The 14,120-nt window shown below is 39.6% G+C and overlaps 1 non-coding gene across 1 annotated transcript; it reads left to right on the top strand.

The window, feature by feature from the left end:
- Positions 1-9,963: 9,963 nt before the first annotated feature.
- On the top strand, positions 9,964-10,070 carry LOC122908045. The gene has a single exon (XR_006384849.1). It is a non-coding gene; the product is annotated as a U6 spliceosomal RNA (small nuclear RNA).
- Positions 10,071-14,120: the final 4,050 nt, after the last annotated feature.

Below are 14,120 nucleotides of genomic sequence, written 5' to 3'. Positions count from 1 at the left end.
AATTGATAATATGATTAAGTCTTTCTAAAAAGATAGGTACAGACTATCAGTGGTCATTTTTACTAGGAGATCTTAATACAGTACCCTGGATAAGAAGAGTATTACTGTTCTAGATCAATATCCTATTTTCCCCTCTAGACTGTGAGTTCTTCTACAGCATGAGATATGTGCAATTGTCTTTGCATTTCTGACACTTTAAAGCTGTGTCTGTCTCTCTTTGGTGTGCTTTTAGTACATGTTTGTTGAATGACTAAATGAGTGATAATATCACCAAAGGGTAGGGTATTAGCAAGTGTGCATACATTATGTTGTTAGAATGTATGTTGATATTAGATTAAGAAATCTCAGATGGAATAAGTCAGAAAACTGAATTGAGAAATTGATAGAATCCTAAAGTTTTCTCTTTTGATTCTATTAGTCCATTCAAGGGAGATTTGTCTCAAAAATTATTTTAGCATACAATATGAAGAACATTGTAATTCACCTACATAGAATGAGTCAATATTTTCCAATGAGAATTAACTTACTGTACTCATACTAATTCTTTTTATTTGAAGGCCATTATTAATTTACCAGCTACTATATGGTGAGGCTGATATCCTCAGCCTACCTTTGGTGGATTAAGCTAACTATCCTTTATTCATCTCTTATTACTTCCAGCTGCTTACTGGGCTTCCCCATTTTGATTTTCTGTTGTCAGTTCCAACTTACCATGTCAAAACATGAAATCATTTTTTTTTTTACCTGTAAACTACCTCCTTCTTCTGGGCACACCTTTTGTCTTAAAGGTACCATCGTTTTTCTTGTTCCCTGGGCTAAAACCTCTGATTTTTTTTTTTTTTTTTAGTCATTTTCTCCATCTGATCAACAAATCTCTTAACATTTCCATTGTGATGCTTTTGATATTAATTCTTTTCTCCCTTTCCATTTCCATTACCAAGACCTTGGTTTAGACCAGGCAAGGATAGAACAGCCTCCTGGATCATCCTGCTATCAGTAGCCCCCCCCAGCCCCGCCTTTTTTTTTTTTCCTAAATGACTATGAACATTTTAGTGAGAATCACTCAAACTTCAATACCAAATCCATACTGTTTATCAGAGTTGCCATGGCCCATATGGCAGCTGCCCGATCACCACTCTATGTCAGATCTTGCTTACTCCACTGCTTTGCTCTAGTTATATGGGAAAAACGCAGTTTTCTGTCTAGCCATTTTCTCTCTGACTTCTATAATTTTTTAATTGTGGTAAAATATACATAATATATACATGTATAATAATGTATACATTATTTTATACCGAATATATAAAATTTACCATTTTAACAATTTTGGTAAATTCAGTGAATTTTTGTAAAAGTAAAGAGTTCAGCAGCATTAAGTTCATTCATACTGTTGTATAATCATCACCACTATCCATCTTCTGAACTTTCTGATCTTCCCGAAATGAAACTCTGTACCCATTGAACAACAATTATCTGTAACCCCTTCCTCTAGCCCCTGACAACCATTACATCATTCTACTTTCTGTCTTTGTAAATTTGACTATCTCACGTGTGTGGAATTATGTATTTGTCCTTTTGTGACTGGCTTATTTCACTTAGCACAATGTCTTTAAGGTTCATCTATGTGAGAGCATGTATCAGAATCCTCTTTAAGGTTGCATAATATTTCATTGTATGTCTATATCACAGTTTGTTTATCCATTCATCCATCAAGGGACATTTGTAGTTTTTGCTCTTTTAACATATCCTACTAATCACAAATGATTAATCTTCTATACCTTACTTCAGTCATATTACTTGATGGCTCAGAAGTCTTCAGTGAGTTCCTTTTTACAGGTAGGATCAGGTACAGCATTCATAGCCTAACAATCGTGACTCTCCCTAGTGGATCCTGGCCTATGTATAGAATATTGTTGCCTATTATTAATCTTCAACATTTGTTCATGAAACAAATATTTTTTCTAAAGATTTTATTTATTTATTTGACAGACAGAGATCACAAGTAGGCAGAGAAGCAGGCAGAGAGAGAGGAGGAAGCAGGCTCCCTGCTGAGCAGAGAGTCCGATGCTGGGCTCGATCCCAGGACTCTGAGATCATGACTTGAGCTGAAAGCAGAAGCTTTAACCCACTGAGCCACCCAAGCGCCCCGAAACAAATATTTTTTAAATACTTGGTGTGTGTTGGTCTTGAGGTAAGTGCTGCCAATTCAGCATTAAACCTAACTGACCTGGTGCTTTTTCTCATAGAACTGACCTCAGAACTAAGTGATTCCTCATTCATGCCAGAATGCTCTCCCCTTTCGCTTTGGAAGCTGGCTTCTTCCTCCCAACAAGAAATTGCTAAGAACCATTAGGTGACCAACTTGCCAAAGGTTAATTCTCTTGTAAACATTTGATCAAAAGATAAACTTGCTGAAATACTGAGTTTTTCTAAAAAAATTTATTTTTTCCCTGGTGTCACTGAAGCTCTTTTCCTGGAGATATATTTGGGTCAAATGCTGTTTATTATTAGCTTTGCCTGTGTTTCATATTGCAGACCCTGAGATTTCCTAGAGCACTTAACCCTTCGTATAGAATGTTTAAGTTTGTTTTTTTTTTTTAAGATTTTATTTATTTATTTGACACACACACAGAGAGAGAGAGAGCACACAAGCAGAGAGCCTGATGTGGAAATCGAACCCAAGACCCTGAAATCATGACCTGAGCTGAAGGCAGTTGCTTAACCAACTGAGCCACCAAGGTGTGCCAAGGATGATTAAGTTTTTAACACTGATTTTTGTCTTAATTATTATTTCCTCTGTCCCTGTTGCTTCTGCCCCTGACTGTGCCCCTGCATTGACCTGGTACAGTGGCTTTGACAACTTGTCCTATCTAAGCTATTTGTCAGATGATTGCTCAGCGAATTGTTTATTCGTTGAATTAGTTCTTAGGAGGCTGATCACTTGACAAATCAGTTTCCAAAAAATTTTAAAATGTCTTCTCTCCTTTGTAGTAAGTCAGAGGGAAGCATATTCTTCTGAAAAAGAATATTCTTTTTTTCAGGGTCTATACTCTCTAGTTGAGTCATAGTATTTTTTGGTAGCTTTGTTGGTTTGTCTTTAGTAGTGTCTGTCTTGTGGTATTGTGTGATCAGAACCAATAATTGATTGGTTAATTATGAGAAGTTGGGGGATAATAGAAAATCATACAGATAGGGGCGCCTGGGTGGCTCAGTTCTTAAGCATCTGCCTTTGGCTCAGGTCATGATCCCAGGGTCCTGGGATCGAGCCCTGCATTGGTTGGGTTCCCTGATTGGCAGGAAGCCTGTTTCACCCTTTCCTACTCTCCCTGTTTGTGTTCCCTCTCTCGTTGTGTCTCTCTCTGTCGAATAAATAAAATCTTAAAAAAAAAATCATACAGGCATCTTTTAAAATAAAACATATTAATGCACATTTTATTAGCCAGTCTTTCAGTGGAAGGTCAAGGCATTTTCTTTGCAAATGGGCCAACTGATTATTCATATCATCTCTCTTACATAAACCATACTCATAATGAATCACCTATGATTTCCAGTTTCATGTTTTTAAAATAAGAGCAAGATCTTAAAGACACTTGTGCTGTAACGAGTGCAGAATCCTTGTATATTTTTATTATTCTTCCTTGTCATGAACAGTTGTCTCACTCATAATCAATTTAGGAGCAGAATTTCTTAGTAACTCATGTTTATTGATGCTTTAAAAGAATTTAGTTTGCTTTTTCAAAGAAATATGACTCTCTTTGTTGTCATATTTCACCAGATAATATAAATATGTAATTGAATTATATAATTGTAATAATTATAAATAAAAGTGGCACAACTTTACTTCTTTGGAAAGCCTACCCTGTGGTTGGTGGGAGTAGAAGCCTGCAGGCATGTGGCCGAGGAGACTGAGTGTGCTGTGGTCCATCAGCTGGTGGCTTTTCCTGAGGTCATAGGGAACACTGTTAAATGTAGTTTTTAGTGCAGGTTGGCTAAAAGGGCTTTTATTCTATTTGTTCATTCTTACAGACAAAGGTGTGTGTGTGTGTGCTTACTGTCTTATAATGAAGTAGGAGCTGGGGAGGGGTCTACCAGGAACTGGTATGGGGAACTGTGCAAATCCTTCAGGTTCAAATGATAGGAGAAGGGAACTTGCACATTTCATGTAAGTTTATCCGTTGTGTCAGAGATCTAGCACCTAGGGGAACGAGGGTGGAGAGACTGAAGGAGAACCAGGGTCTCAGACTGTCACAACTGGCCGCTTTATCTCCAGGCAGTGGATTTTTCCACATGGACCATCTCTGACAAGAATTCCCCTCCTCTGCCTATGTGACCATGCAGGGTACCGCCAGGGAATGAAGCCCCCCTCTGAGGGAAGCCCCTCGGGGGGCCACTCTTTGGCCCTCATCCTCCATGTAAAGATGTCCTGGTGGTGCTCTGTTAGGATCTCCTCTGCGTACTTCCAGACATGGGTGTGGAAAGGAATCGTGTATGGGCGTAGGAGGTGGACGCTCCCTTTCTCCTTTCCAGTACTGCCGCAGTGCTGCTTCATACCATCACAAGTTACCCTTCCTAATCAGATCGAAGGCAAAGGAGTAATAATAATGTAAGTCATTTTGTGCCATGCTTTAGGGTGTCGGCGTGGTTTATTGTTTCGTTTAATGAGATAAATGACCAGACTGCTTTCAAGCAGGGTGTTTTTTGAACAAAACATTAACTGAGGTGAGAAAGGAGTTGTCCTCTACTTTCTGTTCTGCTTTGCTTGCAGTACTGTCTGGGTACTTTTAAAATTCTCTGCTCCCAGCTTTGTCTCACAAAGGTACAGCTTCATCAGGATATTAGCTTGTCCATGTTCACCGTTAACTTTCCCCCCCTCTTTTAATAAACATAGTTTTTGACAGAAAAGAAAGACCAATAAACAATGTGAAGGAGAGCACAGACCCTAGTCTCAGTTTGGAGGACAGCTTTTGGAAAATAGTGGCTATGATTTCCTTATCTATGAGCTTGTTTTCTGACTGCCCAAATCTGCGTTTTCACAGATAGGCACATTTTTGCTAGATCAAGGAAAAGATGAATTCTGCGGCTTTGGAACCACGTTTTCTTCAATTGCCTAACCACAGGCAGAATAAGGTGTTTTTGAGAAAGGGAAACTGGACTACAGGCATCTTTCTTCCATCAGAAGATGAAATGGATCCTCAATCAGCCCCACTGATTCGCCTGTCAGCCTCGCCACATACAACTCTCGCTTTATGTTAACATGCGCTGAAATCTTATAGACTCTGTCCTCGATCTCTGAACTTGAAAATCTCTTGTAATACTAGAAATTGCCCTCACTGGCTTCCTTTTCTAAGCTCTAGTGAATAATCCATGCGTTCTCAAGTTTTCTGTTCTAAAGATGTTCCTCCAGGGACCTGCAGTGAAAACGAGGCGTTGTTTTATGTTGTTTGAACACTGCATGAACCCAGTCCCTGGTTTGATTTTGGAGGCTGACCATACCCGAGGCGGTTCTCCTAGCCTGCAGCTGTGCCAGATTCTCCTCTTCCCTTAATTGCCTCCAGGGCCGGGAGTGTCTGCTTGCCTGAAGGTGGGGTAAGAAGTGTGACTGGCCATAAGCAAAAGCTTACTCACCCAGGGAAGCAGTGAGCCTCAATAGAAATGGCATGGGAAGCATTTCCCCCTTTAAGACTGTCAAACATGAGAAAAGACTCAGCAATGCTGTGCATATATTAGGCACTCAGTCAGTGTTTGTTGAATGAACAGACGCATGCATGCCGCACAAGGCGGTAGTCATGCTATTTCCAGCTCAGCCTCTCTGGTGGCCGCTTTCATCTCCAGTTACTTCGTTATTCTTCATCCGCCCTCTTGCCATCCCATTGCTGCTCTGTCCTTTCTTCTCTAACCAGGAGAAAAGACGAAAGCTAGTCTGGGAATCACATTCTTAGCCAGGACAGGGCTGACGGCAATCAAAGGTCATAGACCGAGGAGCCTTCAGAACCAACTTCTCTCTTCTGTAGACGTAGATACCTGCCTCTGCTATCCTGTCCAATACTTGGCTGGTGGGAAGGTCCTCGGTGGTTGAAAGGAGTTCATAGGATGTTAACTTTTGAGGGTCCAGGTTGGGTTTCTAATGTTTTATAAACCAGGGTGTTTAATTAGCTGTGTTCACACCACGTATCTTTATTCCAGGATACTTTGGATGAGTTGCGCGTTCTTGACTCAGAAATGTGAAGTATCCTCCTCTAACGGCTTAGCTTTACAGAGCATGGTTTGTGTCTGTTACCATTGTCATTTCTGGCTTTCATATGGCCACAACTATCTGTTAAGTCAGTGGAAAACAGACTGTGGTTTTTCTTAGATATTTTCTTAAACTCCTCTGGGGCAGTGTCTACTCTGGACCCAGTTTTTCCTTTCTCCACCTTTCAGATAATTCTGAAAATCTAAGGGAAAATTGGTATCTTTTGGACTTTCTGCTAAGTGTATTTGCTGGCGAGGCTAACTGTTCAAGCAGGTCTAGGGTGAGTGATACTGCATCTTTACTTACAGGGTTAAGTTCACCACTTTGGTGTGTCTTCTTTCCTACTGTGTATTTTTTCCTTCTAAATAGAGTGGAATCCTGTCAGATGTATACTTAGTAAAACAAATGCAATTATGCTTAGATAATTTTGTTCTCTACTGCAATCAGTACATGTTAACCTTGGGGCACACAGAAGATGATAGAAAAGAACCTGCTATTCTCTTGGTTGGCTTAGTTCCCATATGCTGCTCATGGTGTTAACTTTTCATTGCACCAAGTGTGATTCTAATATTTGTTGTACAACAGGTTGTCGCTGCCACATAGTCTGTAAATAGATGTTGGGTCCCTGGTCTCAACAAAAGCCCGGGTTACCTGTTCCACCTTTGCAGGAAAATTTGGATATGTTGGACTGAGTGGAGAGACTGTGTGTCTCGGACATGGTATGTTCCTTGCGGAGTTTTAAGGGTAATTTTGGTGATATGTAATTTTAGCTCTAAGTGCTCACTCCAGAATCTGCAACCTAAGATAATACACCAAGGTAGTGTCTGATTTGTCTTTATGGCGACTTTTGTGATAAATAATTTACATTTTGGTAACATTCTGATTTCTTTTAAAAATTTTTAAAAAATTTAAAAAATATTTTATTTATTTGACAGAGAGGGATTGAGAGAGAGAGAGAGTCCAAGCAGGGGGAGTGGTTGGCAGAGGGAGAGAGAGAAGCAGGCTCACCGCTCAGCAGGGAGCCTGATGAGGGGCCTGATCTCAGGACCCTGGGATCATAACAGGAGCCAAAGGCAGACACTTAATTGACTGAGCCACCCAGGTGGCCCTGCATTCTTTTTTTAATTTAAAGTGTTTTTAGGATGCCTGGATGACTCAGTTGCTTAAGCATCTGTCTATGGCTCAGGTCATGATCCCAGGGTCCTGGGATGGAGTTCCGAATCAGGCTCCCTGCTTAGTGGGGAGTCTGCTTCTCCCTCTGCCTGCTGCTCTGCCTACTTGTGCTCTCCATCTCTCTGTCATAAATAAATAAAATCTTTAAAAGAAATTTAAAGTGTTTTCTAATCCTTTTAGGTACTGAGGATATAATTTGAGCTGGTATATGTTGTTTTCTCTACCTTTGCTATATAGGGTCTATGTAACCTTTCTATTCATCTGGGACATTATGGCAATTTAGAACCGTGCCTGGAGCCAAATGTTGGACACACCCCACTTTGCTTTTCTAGAGTTGATTGGTGGATACTGTATGCCACAAGATACTGAGTCATAAATATAAGCTAAGATTTCTGAAAGATAAACACCAAAAACACCAAAGCTCAATCCTACTGTTCTTGATAATGACCCACACTGTTAATTGTAGATTATACATTGTTATAGTGATAGGAAAGTCTGCCCTAAGTGGGAATTGGGAATGATGTTGGAATCTGAAGATGACCTTTGTCTAAATGCAGTGAAACTCATACAAAGTCAGGTGTCCTTGTATAGCAGCATTCAGCAACAGTCTAACTTGAGAAACCTTGAAGAATGATGTAAATATTTGCTCTTAAGTTTTATTTTTAAGGGATTTCAGATAGTGAAATCATACAGAAATCTTCCTAAAAATTCCCTTTACACTTCTTTCTTTTTCACCAGCTTCCTGCTCATAACAACCGTATAAAGCTCTCTTTTGCTCTGCCTTGAGTACACTCACGGGAGGCTCTGCCATTCTGAGCCCTCACACACCACACACTGACCTTCTTTGGTGTATGCAGTCTTCTGGAACATGTCCTGTCTAGTGCTGGTGGTTTTTCTTGTATGTGTAAGCTGCTTTTGCCCCAGAATTCTGGTGAATAAAATCTACATATCAGGGGGCACCTGGGTGGCTCAGTGGGTTAAAGCCTCTGCCTTCAGCTCGGGTCACGATCCAAGTGTCCTGGGATGGAGTCCCGCATCGGGCTCTCTGCTCAGCAGGGAGCCTGCTTCCTCCTTTCTCTCACTGCCTCTCTGCCTACTTGTGATCTCTGTCAAATAAATAAATAAAATATTAAAAAAAAACTTCATATCAGTCTGAAAGTTTGGCTTTTATTTACTTTCTGATATTGACTTGAGACATAGTGCTTGCTCTGACATTGATATAATACGTTCAGTCAAGTTATCTAAGACCCTGACAACCAGACCAATCTGCCTTCACTCTGTCATTAAATCAGTGGCGCCATTAGAAGGGGAGCTATGTATACAATTATAGTTACAATATATAGCCAATAATAGGCCTAAAGTAATACTGCTACTTCACCTCTTGGTCTCGCCAGACCTTATAAATGTGATGGATTTAGATGTAAATCGTCTGATTGAACGTGGCAGCTCTGAATATGGTGGTAGTGGTGGTGGCTGTGGCTTTCCTTTTTAGTCTGGGTGTGACTTTCATCTCAGATGATTCTTTGAATTACTACCAGACTAGGCCATATGGCTGTGGTTTAGGGGAGAGAAAAACAACTAAGTCTACTTGGTATGTCTTTATTCTTTATACAACTTTTCTGTAAAATTTATATAAGCATCTGTATTAGTCAGGTTCTCCAGAGAAAGAGAGTCAATGGAATGTATATGTGTTTCTCTCCTCTCTCTCTAAAGATATTTATTATAAAGAATTGGCTTATGCAGTTGGGAGATGGACATATTCCAAGGTCTGCAAGTTGAGTTGACAAACTGGAGACTCAGCAGAGTATACCACTGATACTGTTCCATTCTGAAGGCTAGCGGGCTCAAGACTCAATAACAGTAAAAGCTGATGTTTTAGTTCAGGTCAGAAAAACTGATGTCCCAGCTTGAATATGGTCAGATAGAAGGAATTCTCTTTTACTCCACCCTTTTGTTCTATTCTGGCCTTCTACTGATGGGGCAAGGCCCATCCACAGTACAGAGGACTGTCTGCTTTACTGCGTCTACCAATTCAGATGTTAATCTCTTCCAGAAACACCCTCACAGACACACCCAGAATAATGTTTGAGTAACTATCAGGGCACTCTGTGGCCTAGTCAAGTTGACATATGTATTTATCCATCGCAGCATTCATGAAGAATGTAGGAACGTATAATTTACAATTCAACTCCCACTTATGTGTATGGTTATTACTTGATAGATGTGATCATACTTTTAGAATTCAGCTAAAGGAAAGGCATGAGAAAATTTTAATGACATCATTTATTTCCTGTGTTTTTCTCAAGGAGTTATTATTAATCTGTAGATCTTTTTTCCTCTACTTCATTTAACAACTTAGGGTATATACTTCATCTTGCTGTCTCTGGCATCAGAAAAATGATTTGATAGGTCTTTATCTGTTCTATGAGAAATGACTTTTTTTCTCTAAAGAAGGGGCTCATCTTCATGCTATAAAGTCTAAATGGTCTACCCACCTCAAAAGGAACAGTTAGGCCAGAACTTCTGCCTGAACAAGAGCTTAAAGAAATCCTGTGGTTGTGCTCACTTAGGCAACACATATACTAAAATTGGAATGGTACAGAGAAGATTAGCATGGCCCTTGAGCAAGGATGACATGCGGGTCTGTGAAGTGTTCTACAAAAAGAAAGGTAAAAGAAAAGAAAAGAAAAGAAAAAAAGAAAAGGAAAGGAAAAAGAAAAGAAAAAAATCCTGTGGCTTTTTTTTTCATTAGTTTCAACTAACATGGGCTGTCTCAGGCTGACTCACCCCAATATGATGCCTGTTGGGTTTTGTATTAGCAGCTTTCTTCACCTGAGAATTCGACTAAGAAGGAAGTCTGTCAGCAGAGTATAGCTTGATCCAATTGGTCGTTATTTGGGCCACAGCTTGGGAAATAACCTGGGGGTTGGATGGGCCTTCTAGGTGTGAGGCTCTTGCAGAGGTGGTTTATATAAGAGGCATGGAGAGGCAGCTTCTAATTTTCTTAATGCAATTAACTGGGAGGAAAATACGGTGTAATGGTATTACTTCTGTGGTAAACCTTCTCAGAGATCTCTGACCCCATTAATGACCCAGAAGACTCAATAGAAATACTGACTTTACTTGAAGTCTGTGGACCATTTTTAAAGTTTTTATTTTGGAGCGCCTTGTTGGCTCAGTCATTAAGCATCTGCCTTTTGGGCTCAAGTCACGATCCCAGGGTCCTGGGATCAAGCCCTGCATTGGTGTCCCAGCTTGGCAGGAAGCCTGCTTCTAGCCTCTCCCTCTCCCCCTGCTTGTGTTCCCTTTCTTGCTGTCTCTCTCTCTTTGTCAAGTAAATAAACAAAAATCTTTTAAAAAAAAGTTTTTATTTTATTTTATTTTTTTAAAGATTTTATTTATTTGACAGAGAGAGAGAGAGAGCGAGAGAGCGCACACACAATTTATTTGACAGAGAGAGAGAGAGAGAGAGAGAGAGCACGTACACAAGTGGGGGAGCGGCAGGTAGAGGGAGGAGCAGGCTGCCACCTGGAGCCCTATTTGAGGTTCCATCCCAGGACCTTGGGATCATGACCTGAGCCAGAGGCAGATGCTTAACTGAGTTATCCATGCATCCCTAAAATTTTTATTTTAATTCCAGTTAGTTAACATAATTCTTATATTAATTTCAAGTATGCAATATAGTGATTCAGCACTTCCATATAATACCCAGTGCTTATCACAAGTGGTCTCCTTAATCCCAATGACCTGTTTCACCCATCCCCCTTAACCCCCTCCCTCTTCTAACCATCAGTTTGTTCTCTATAATTAGAGTCTCTTTCTTGCTTTGTCTCTCTTTCTCTTTTTCCTTTTGTTCAATTTTGTTGGTTTTTAAATTTCTCATATGAGTGAAATCATACAGTATTTGTCTCCAACTCACTTCTTTCACTTAGCATTATACTCTCTAGCTCCACCCATGTTGTTGCGAATGGCAAGAATTTCATTTCTTTTTGGGTGACTGAGTAATATCGCATTGCATATATATACCATCTCTTTATCCATTCATCAATCAATGGATACTGGGCTGCTTCCACATCCTGGCTATTGTAAATAATGTTGTTATAAACATACGAGTGCATATTTCCCTTTCAACTGATGTTCTTGTATTCTGTGGGTAAATACCCAGTAGTGTGATTGCTGGATCCTAAGGTAGTTTGATGTTTAACTTTTTGAGGAACCTCCATACTGTTTTCCAGAGTGGCTGCACCAGTTTGCAGTTTGCATTCCCACCAACAGTGCAACACACAGGGTTCCTTTTTCTCCATATCCTCACCAATAAATATTGTTTCTTGTGTTTTTAATTTTAGCCATTCTGAAAGGTGTGAGGTAATATCTCACTTTAGTTTTGATTTGTGTTTTCCTGATGATAAATGATGATGAGCATCTTTTCATGTGTCTATTCGCCATCTGTATGTCTGTTCATGTCTTTTGCCCATTTTTTAAAAAAAGATTTTATTTATTTATTTGACACACAGAGATCACAAGTAGGCAGAGTAGCAGGCAGATAGAGAGGGGGAAGCAGGCTCCCTGCTGAGCAGAGAGCCTGACGTGGGGCTCGATCCCAGGACCCGAGCCTAGCCGAAGGCAGAGGCTTAACCCACTGAGCCACCCAGGCGCCCCTATTTTGTCCATTTTAAAAAAAAAATTTATTTATTTATTTGATAAAGACAGTGAGAAAGAGAGAGCACATGCACATGTGGGGAGGGGAGGAGGGAGTAGAAAAAAAAAATCCTCAAGCAGACTCCCTGCTGAGAGGGGAGTCTAATGCTGGGCTCAAGTCCAGGACTTTATGACCTGAGCTGAAATGAACAGTAGGATGCTTTACCAGCTGAGCCACCCAGGTGCCCCTTTTGCCCATTTTAAAATTAGATTATCTCTGTTTTGGATCTTGATTTAAGTTCTTTATATATTTTGGATACTGACCCTTTATTGGATATGTCGTTTACAAATATGTTTTCCCATTCAATTGGTTACCTTTTACCTTTTAGTTTTATTGTTTTCTTTGCTGTGTAGGAGCTTTTTATTTTGGTGTAGTCCCAATCATGGTGTAGTGTGATCATTTTTGCTTTTGTTTCTCTTGCCTCAGGAGACCTATCTAGAAAGAAGTTGCTACAGATAGTGTCAAAGAAGTTACTGCCTGAGTTCTCTTCTAGGATTTTTATGGTTTCAGGTCTCACATTTAAGTCTTTAATCCATTTTGAATTTATTTTTGTGTATGCTGTAAGGAAGTGGTCCAGTTTCATTCCTTTGCATGTTGCTCTCCACTTCCCAATGCCATTTGTTGACGAGACTGTCCTTTTCCCACTGGGTATTCTTTACTGCTTTGTTGAAGATTAATTGACCATAAAATTGTGGGTTTATTTCTGGATTTTCTATTTTTTTAAAGACTTATTTATTTTAAAGAAAGAGAAAGAGAGAGCGGGGGGAAGGACAGAAGGAGAAGGAGAGAGAGAATCTCCAGCAGACCCCCCTGCTGAGCATGGAGCCTGATGTAGGGCTCAATTTCATGACCCTGAGATCATGACCTGAGCCAAAATCAAGAATGGGAGGCTTAACTGGCTGAACCATCCAGACACCCCTGGATTTTCTATTCTGTTCTATTGATCTACGGGTCTATTGTTGTGCCAGTACTGTTACTGTTTTGATTACTACAGCTTGGTAATATAACTTGAAGTCCAGAATTTTGATTCTTCCAGCTTTGCTTTTCCTTTTCAAGATGGCTTTGGCTACTCAAGGTCTTTTTTGGTTCCATACACATTTTAGGATCGTTTGTTCTAGTTCTGTGAAAAATGCTATTGGTTTTTGTTAGGGATTGCATTAAATTAATTGATTGCTTTGGTTAATATAGACATTTTAACAATATTTGTTCTTTCAATCCATGAGCATGGAATATCTTCCCATTTCTTTGTGTCATCTTCAGTTTCTTTCATCAGCATTTTACAGTTTTCAGACTACAGGTCTTTAACCTCTTAGGTGAGGTTTATTCCTATGTATCTTATTATTTTTGGTGCAATTATCGATGGGATTGCTTTCTTAATTTCTCCTTCTGCTGCTTCATTATTAGTATATAAAATGCAACAGATTTCTGCACATTAATTTTTGTATCCTGCGACTTTATGAATTCATTAATCAGTTCTAGCAGTTTTTTGGTGGTCTTTAGGGTTTCCTATACAGAATATTGTGTCATCTGTAAAGAGTGATAGTTTTAATTCTTTCTTACCAGTTTGAATGCCATTTTATATATTTTTGTTGTCTGATTTTTGGCTAGGACTTCCAGTAGTATGTTGAATAAAAGGGGTGAGAATGGTCATCCTTGTCTTGTTCCTGAACGTAGGGGAAAAGCTCTCAGTTTTTCCCTATTGAGGATGTTTGCCATGGGTTCTTCATAGATGGCCTTTATAATGCTGAGGTACAGTCCCTCTAAACCTACTTTGCTGAGCGTTTTTATCATGAATCGATGTTGTACTTTGTCACATGCTTTTTCTGTGTCTATTGAAATTATCATAAGTTCTTATTCTTTTTCGTATTGATGTAATGAATTATATTGATTGATTTGTGAATATTGAACCACCTTGCAACACAGGAATAAATCCCACTGATTGTGGTGAATGATTTTTTAAAATATACTGTTGGATTTGGTTTGCTAGTATTTTATTGAGGATTTTTGCATCTCTGT

This window comes from Neovison vison, chromosome 5, assembly GCF_020171115.1.
Source record: "Neovison vison isolate M4711 chromosome 5, ASM_NN_V1, whole genome shotgun sequence".
Taxonomy (NCBI): domain Eukaryota; kingdom Metazoa; phylum Chordata; class Mammalia; order Carnivora; family Mustelidae; genus Neogale; species Neogale vison.
Note: the sequence above shows the minus strand (reverse complement) of the source record. Positions and strands in the feature narration are given on the sequence as shown.